This window comes from Salvia hispanica, chromosome 3, assembly GCF_029641045.1.
Source record: "Salvia hispanica isolate PSC_SH4W2 chromosome 3, Shi_PSC_v1, whole genome shotgun sequence".
Classification (NCBI taxonomy): Eukaryota; Viridiplantae; Streptophyta; class Magnoliopsida; order Lamiales; family Lamiaceae; genus Salvia; species Salvia hispanica.
The window spans coordinates 60,200,499-60,207,802 of NC_142694.1; the positions used below are offsets into that span (position 1 = coordinate 60,200,499).

At 33.3% G+C, this 7,304-nt stretch overlaps 1 long non-coding RNA gene across 17 annotated transcripts; it reads left to right on the top strand.

Moving 5' to 3' along the window:
• Positions 1 to 540: 540 nt before the first annotated feature.
• On the top strand, positions 541 to 5,075 carry LOC125210515 (uncharacterized). Of its 17 annotated transcripts, none has more exons than XR_016136972.1 (7): positions 541 to 752; positions 1,590 to 1,678; positions 1,785 to 1,967; positions 2,053 to 2,238; positions 2,341 to 4,607; positions 4,699 to 4,769; positions 4,897 to 5,075. It is a non-coding gene; the product is annotated as an uncharacterized LOC125210515 (long non-coding RNA). The 17 variants fall into 17 exon arrangements; XR_016136976.1 differs by having other exon boundaries at positions 4,699 to 4,763; XR_016136979.1 differs by having other exon boundaries at positions 2,341 to 3,959; positions 4,503 to 4,607; positions 4,699 to 5,075.
• The last annotated feature ends 2,229 nt before the right edge of the window (positions 5,076 to 7,304 follow it).

Consider the following 7,304-nt stretch of genomic DNA (forward strand, 5'->3'; position numbering starts at 1 on the left):
AATATTTAAATATAGTTTCTATTCTTAATTTACAATAATTTTAGTATTTCTTCTATATATTCTTTATTTTGATTTAATTCGTTTTAAATATATTTTCTTATTTTTTGAAATGTTAATACTCAATTTTTACAAAATATTTAATAGTTTTTATTCTTAAATTCAATAATTGTTTACTTTTTTTTTTCTCTATATTAGTTATTCATGAAGGATGTTTGTATTTCTTTCTCTCATGTCTTTCGGTTATAGTGAATCGATAGATTGGTATATGTAGAAGTAAAAGTATGTTTTTTGAAATGTTAATAATCATCTTTATATAATATTTCAATAATTTTTATTCTTGAATTGCAAAAAATTCAATAATATTATATTTAAAAAAAATACTCACTGTTGTTTTGTGAGTTAATGAAGAGAGACGGAAAAGTAGAGAGGAAACGTTCCGGTTTTAATGGGACAACCCAAAAAAGAAAAATGTTGCATTTTTAATGGGACAGATGGACTATATCTTATTGTTTTTGAAGATAATTTGGCCGGAGTACATGAAAGCTCCGTGGTCAAAATCGTAGTGCTCAAGTGACAAATGCACTGAAATAGTCAAAATCCCTAATTCATCTGTAACAAAAATCGCGAAATTCTACTTTCCACATGCTCAACAATGGCTGAAATTGACGGTCAGCCGGAACGAAATGCTAGCGAATCCACTCTAAAGCCGCACGCTTCAAAATTACAAGAGCTTCTGACGACGGAGATAAAAGGTACCTCTTTCTACCCAATTTGATTTCCAATTTTCATTTTTTTTTCACAATTATGTAGATTGTACGCTTCTAAAGTACATAAGCATGCAGCATTTCTGTCGTATTTATCCAACTTTTGAGCTGCATATGCATTGGCATAGCGAGCTGCATGGACGACTTAGAGACATGAATGCATCAGTGAATGAACTGCAGTCTCACTTTGAGTTTATAATTCTTATCCTTTTCTGTAGTAACGGTTAGTTAAGGGAACATTCCATACCGTGTTTTACTCCATTCATTCACATTATACATTCCCAATTTGACTACGCTAAGGTTGAGGTGTGTATAGTTGAGATTTTGACTTGCTTAGGCTGGCTTCAGAAACTGGTAAAAACATGAGATGCAGCGGATAGCCGGATATAGCCGAATACCATAAATATATATACTAGTTGATATCTTGTACTGAATCAGACTGAAACTGACTACCTGGACTTTTATTTTAAATTTGCACGCTCGTGCGCACACACATCCAAACATGTTTTATGTACTCATACAGTGCTATTAATCTGCCTATCTGCTTCTTAGTTGCCCTGCTGTTGAATTTCATTTTGAGAACAAAACTGATCTATATAATTTATGAAGTTTATTATGTCCATATGGTGATAATCTATTTGAACTGCACTTTTCTGCTTCTTGTAGAGGGGTAAGATCAATGACCAATCTCATTTCGTGTCATAATTCTTCCTAGTGGTCATTATTATTTAGTTCATGGCTCCATCTAAAAAATATTTGCTGATCATTTTCATTGAACTGGAATTATGGAATTTTAATATAATGTTTTGTGGAGTCCTTGCTCAGGTTTTGCAAAAGAGACTCAAAGATGTTGAAATCTGTGTTCCAATAGTTTTTGGAACAATCACCTTTTGGCTTGGTAGAGAAGCATCCGAGTAAGTTGAATATCATAGTTACATGCCTTTCTTGTCGAAGTTCATTTTGTTGGTACACCAATTGACCTAGTTGATGGTTTTATCGGATGTCTTTGTTGGTTATTAGAACTCAGTCACACAGGTGGACTGTCTATGTCGAGGGGCTATGAATGAGCATATTGAGGCAATTATCAAGCGTGCTGTATTTCAATTGCATCCAAGTTTCGAAAACCCTGTTAGAGTTGTTGAGTCTCCACCTTTTGAATTATCGGAGTGTGGTTGGGGTGAATTTGAAATTGTTTTCTCTCTTGTAAGTAAATAATTTTGGCTTTTAATATGCTTCTTCATTTCTCACCAGTCACCAGTATATTTGATAATGTCTTTCTATTTTTTAGGTATCACCATCTTACATTATATGCTAAAAATGAAAGTGGCCCTCAGTCAACTAAAAAGCCTGTTGTCGTGGAAACATACAATGAGATAGTCTTTCCTGATCCCTAGATAGTTTCTATGCTCGTATCCAGAGAAGCATCCTGTTGTAGTCGTTCCTCGACTTCCAATCATGTTAAATTTGCCCACTGGTAATGTCATTACAATCTATTTTACTTCCATAAAGTTTGTTTATTATTGGCAAAATGGGGCAACACTCATATTTCTTCCTACCTTTTCCGGTACCTATATAGAAGATCTGAATGAAAAGAAAGGTGATACCAAAGATAACCCGTTGAGTCATGGTTTATCAATTTCTCTGAAGCAGATGAGCTGTTAAAACTTGCTGCTGCTCATCAGCAGGTAATGCATTTGTGTTTCATTTGCATGCTAGCTGGACCATAATTTCATGATAACATGCCTGCAAACAATTTTTATGCATTTTCCCATGAATTGCCTAATCATATTTGCTGCAGATGTTGATTATCCACAATTTTTTAAACTTTTGTGACTGTAAAGCTTAATTCCAAAATGTCATATTTGAATCATTACTCCCATGTTTTCTTAAGTGGGTTGGGAGGAGTGAAAGCGACCAGTTCCAGACTTCCAGTATTCGTAACAAAATTTTCATTTGTGTAATATCTTCCAATCTGCAATAATTTGGCAAGACAAATTAATTTTCTATATTTCATTATCCTGTGATCCTTCATAGCTGCCTACCAACTGGAAATTCTAGATACTTGTAACAGGTGCTTTAAAATTAAAATAATAGGATATCTATAGATGACTAAATTTATGTGAGTTGCTCTGTATATACCATTAATTTTTTAATTTGGCTTATAATATGGATTCCATGGCATTTTTAAGAGCAGTAAAACAAATTTATTGCTTCTTCTATGGTTGATGTTTGTACAACACATGCATGGTGTGATCGATGCAAGCATGAAATGAATATAGTTGCAATTTCAAAAGTACTTAGGACGCTACATGTGCAAGAGGTATCAATTTAATTGCTTTCTCACTAGCGACATATGGTTGTTTCCTTGTTTTATTCTGTTGGTTGATTAGTGATTACTTTGTGATTTCAACTTTTGTTTACTTATACTACCAAGCACTGAACTCATCCAAAAAATGTCTTATTCTTCATTTATCATCTGTCATTTATGCTAGCTGTTTTTCCCTGTCTTTCAATTGTCAGTTTCTTGGTATACTCTTATGGAAGATATTGATTCATGGGGACAAGACTTGAAGTAGAGTGCAGTGTTCCCCTTAGAGATGGGGATTTTAAATTTTTTTGACAAATTGATGTTGTTTGTTGCTTTTAAAATGCTTATTTGTGCTGCTCAATGTAGAGTACTAGGGTTTTAGTTTGACTGTCATAATCAGACATTAGTGTCTACTGCATTGCAGATTTTTGGCATATATGGACAAACCTTCTGACTTTGTCTACTCTGTGGTAGGTCCAAGCCCATATTATCAAGCTAAAATAGCAACTAAGTATCATTGATGGGCTGCCACTATGGTCATTGAAACCAGGTTCTGGTTAGTGACATAGAAGATGATCAATCATGGTAAAACGACTTGGGTGTATACCTTGGACATGTACATTATGTATTAGCGTAGGGCACGGAATTAGTAATAAAGGCTATTTCTTATTTCTCATGCTCTCCATTGCATTTGGGGTTTAAGAACCATTGTTATCTTGTTTTAGAAGATAAATTATTATTTCGTAGAAAAGGTGGTAGTGTCATATTTTGTCTGTACAATATTGGAAAATATAATGCCTTGCCTATGTTCTGTAATCTCTTTCAACAGGAGTACTGGAGAGTAGCTGTACACTGGCATTTAATTCTGATTCGTTTCCTCTCAGAAGGTATAGTAGGGGAGATGTCTGATACTGGAATGCTCTTAGTAGTTTTAACCACTTTGTCTTTATAAGGAATTTGGTAGGCAAGAATAACATACTAACATGTAGTACATGCCAAGTTCGAAAGTCATTGTCATTTCAATTATTTTTCCTGCTCGTAGCTCCTTGTATTAAGATCCTTTTCTGTTTTGGTCCTTAATCTGGCGCCCATAAACTCGAACTTCTAAAGTATATATGTTGTATCACTAAAGATGACCTAACACCCGGCTGGACCATGGACTGTAGACTGGTTTACACCAGACAAACTTTGTTTTAGCTGCTTGATTTGGAATGCTCCCATAGATAACTTGCGTGGCGGAATGGGAGATATAGAATAAGGCAAGGTGGCTATCTGGTCCCCCAGTAAATAGGAGATATCTACTTTTCCATCACCCGAAAATATACTCTGTTTATGGTGGTGCTTCTTCTGGTTAGGAGGCAAGACTATTATTATGAGCTTTATTCCTATCTGTGTTTGATTTATTAAAATTTGGTATTGCACATGGGTAGATATACCAGAGCATTTATCTTAAATCTGCTACTTCTGATGTAATGAGGACAAACATATGTGAACAAGGACGAAAGGCGTATGTGGTGGTGCAATGGTACTTCATAGTAGGTGTTTGGTGACTTGGTCCAACTTTAATTGATTAAGATGGTGTTTGTGTTTGCAAACTGTTTTGCATCTAACCACCTGCTTTTACAGGTATCGCTTTCGTTCCAATTAATAATGCTGGACAATGCCCCTGGAGCACAGAACGCGCAATTATGGTAATGGTATGATATTTTGTTTTCGTAGCTTTCTCAAGAAAAGAACTTGTGCAGCGAATCTAGAGTGACTTTTGGTTGCGCTCTATAGTGCTTCTGTGAATGTGGTCGCGTTATGCAATGTTTCATTTTTCAGGGTCAATATATGCTATCCTGCACGAGTTTCGTGTAGCAATTTTAATCGGGCCACCTTGATTGTTTTCGGGCTAGATTTTCCTATGCTAGATGGCAGGCCAGTAATTTTACTCATTTTCTATTCCTTATTGTGTATATTCCTTATTGAAGACCCTATAAATGTTGCTCGTATTTCTGAAATGAACATATGCATTAAAAAGTAGGTAGAAAAGAAATTAGATTATTTATCTTTCTTCATCTATTACAAAGTGATACTCCCTTCCCTTCATGAAACTCTATCTTGGAGTTATGATTAAATTGGTAAAGATGAAGAAGATGATCTAAGCCAAGAAATAGTACAAGATTAGTTAGTTTGGCCATGCATTGAATCGGATTAAATATGTCGGTAAGCAATTAATATCATCTTCAATGAATGATGTTTTATAGTAACTAGGAATTAAATGTAATGGTACAGTTTATATTACTTGAGTCCATAAATAGAAATTGAAATAAGGCGCAAGTACTAATTGTTCCCTCATAAGAAGAGGCGTGATTCATTCATATACAAGCATTTCCTATTGTAGAAATCAAGGGAATATAGACGATTTATCTTCTGGTTAATCAGCGGTTGATATTGTAACAAGTATTACTCACATGTGTAGAAACGGTATGATTGCAAATTTCAAAAGATCAATAGTCCAAATCAATTTTTATATTATCTCATATTCGGATGGTTTCTGTCATAACTCAAAACTAAACAAGGATTTGTACGTAGGGGTGAGTTAGGGTCCTTACACATTCTTAGTATTAAATACTATATATAAATCACAGTCTTTTAATTCATGTATTGGATAGTTGTGATAATAATAGTGGAACTACATTATTGGACTAAAAATCTAATTAGTACATTATTGGACTAAAATTCTACATTATTAGATGAACGTGTCATTAATCTAACCGTTAGATCATAAAATCCAACGGATGGACATGTGTTTTGTGTTTTGCATGTAATTGGAGTTAGGATATGAATGTATATATTTTACTAAATTGTTTTTGGTGAACTCTAGAAATGAAAAACATTTAGTAAATATTGGAAGCTTGTTTAATTCACTATATAGGGTTAGACAATCTTGTCACAACTTACAAGATTATTCAAGATTTGAATTTAAATTTATGTATTCAATAATCAATAATATATTAATATTAATTAAAAAATGCATATAGTAGTGGGAATATGAACGTAGATCTTGACCCATTTAATAGCGAGACTTCTTATCCACGTTTTGTGATGAAAGAAATGATGAAGGCTTTCAAAAGGACAATTTGCTACTCCTATTTTCTATTCATTCATTGAATCCGTTGAATAGTGCATACGTTATCCTCTTTTTGGCTAATCAACATAGAACAAGTTTGGGCAATGTATGTCTATTTGCCTCAATATTAGCCAATCTAGACATATTAAATGATTGTACAATAATTGATATAAATACACAATTACTACAATGTAACATACATTGATGGTGTGATAAGAGATAGTAGCTCTATCAATTATCAAGATAAAAATGCTAAAAATAATCTAAAGTCTACTTCTTCGACTATGACTTGTATAGTTGTATCTATAATTTTTTTTGAAGCTATTCAAGGAAAAAGGATTTTCGTTTAATAGAGCTCCAACTAAATTGTGTTTCCCAAATATTAAATATGGTCTCCTCGTGTAGTAAATATCAGTAGAGGTCATTTGACGGTTTTTATTTAAGGTGTTGTAAATAAAGACAAATTAGCTGATAAGGATTTTAGATGAAATTTTATTTTTCAGAGTTGGAAGAATGATAGAAAATAATATTTATTCTTTGTTCATTCCCTCCATTACCAAATACTAGTAATGGTGATTACAATTTCAACCTTAAAAACTAACATAAAATTTACAAATTTTAACAATAGTTTTGTCACAATTTTGCCTCGGATCACGACTAATTAGGGAGACTTTTTATTATATGATTATCCATCTAGAATTAAGTTGTGAGATTATTTTAGTTAGGAATGTGACTATAACTAATTATCATATGATTTAGGATTAAGTTGTGAGATTCAATCTCATGAGTCAAACATAATAGTATATATTTAATAATGAGATTCAATCTTGCAAACCAAACGACTCCTAATAATATTGACTAAAAAAGTAGTAAGTGGGAAATCAGAAACTAAACATTGGCTGGCCCAATTGTTCTGTTGAATGGAATAATATGGGGGCACGTTAGGAATGGTTGATGACCTCTCAACATGATTTCTTAAAACAAAACATCCATGCAACAATTAGTTCTTTGCCCCCACACTCCACATGTTTTTGCTTCTTCCATTTTTTCTTTTTCTCATTGTCCCATGTATATATATCTCTAGCCCCTTCATTTTCTCCCCATCACCTAATTTGTT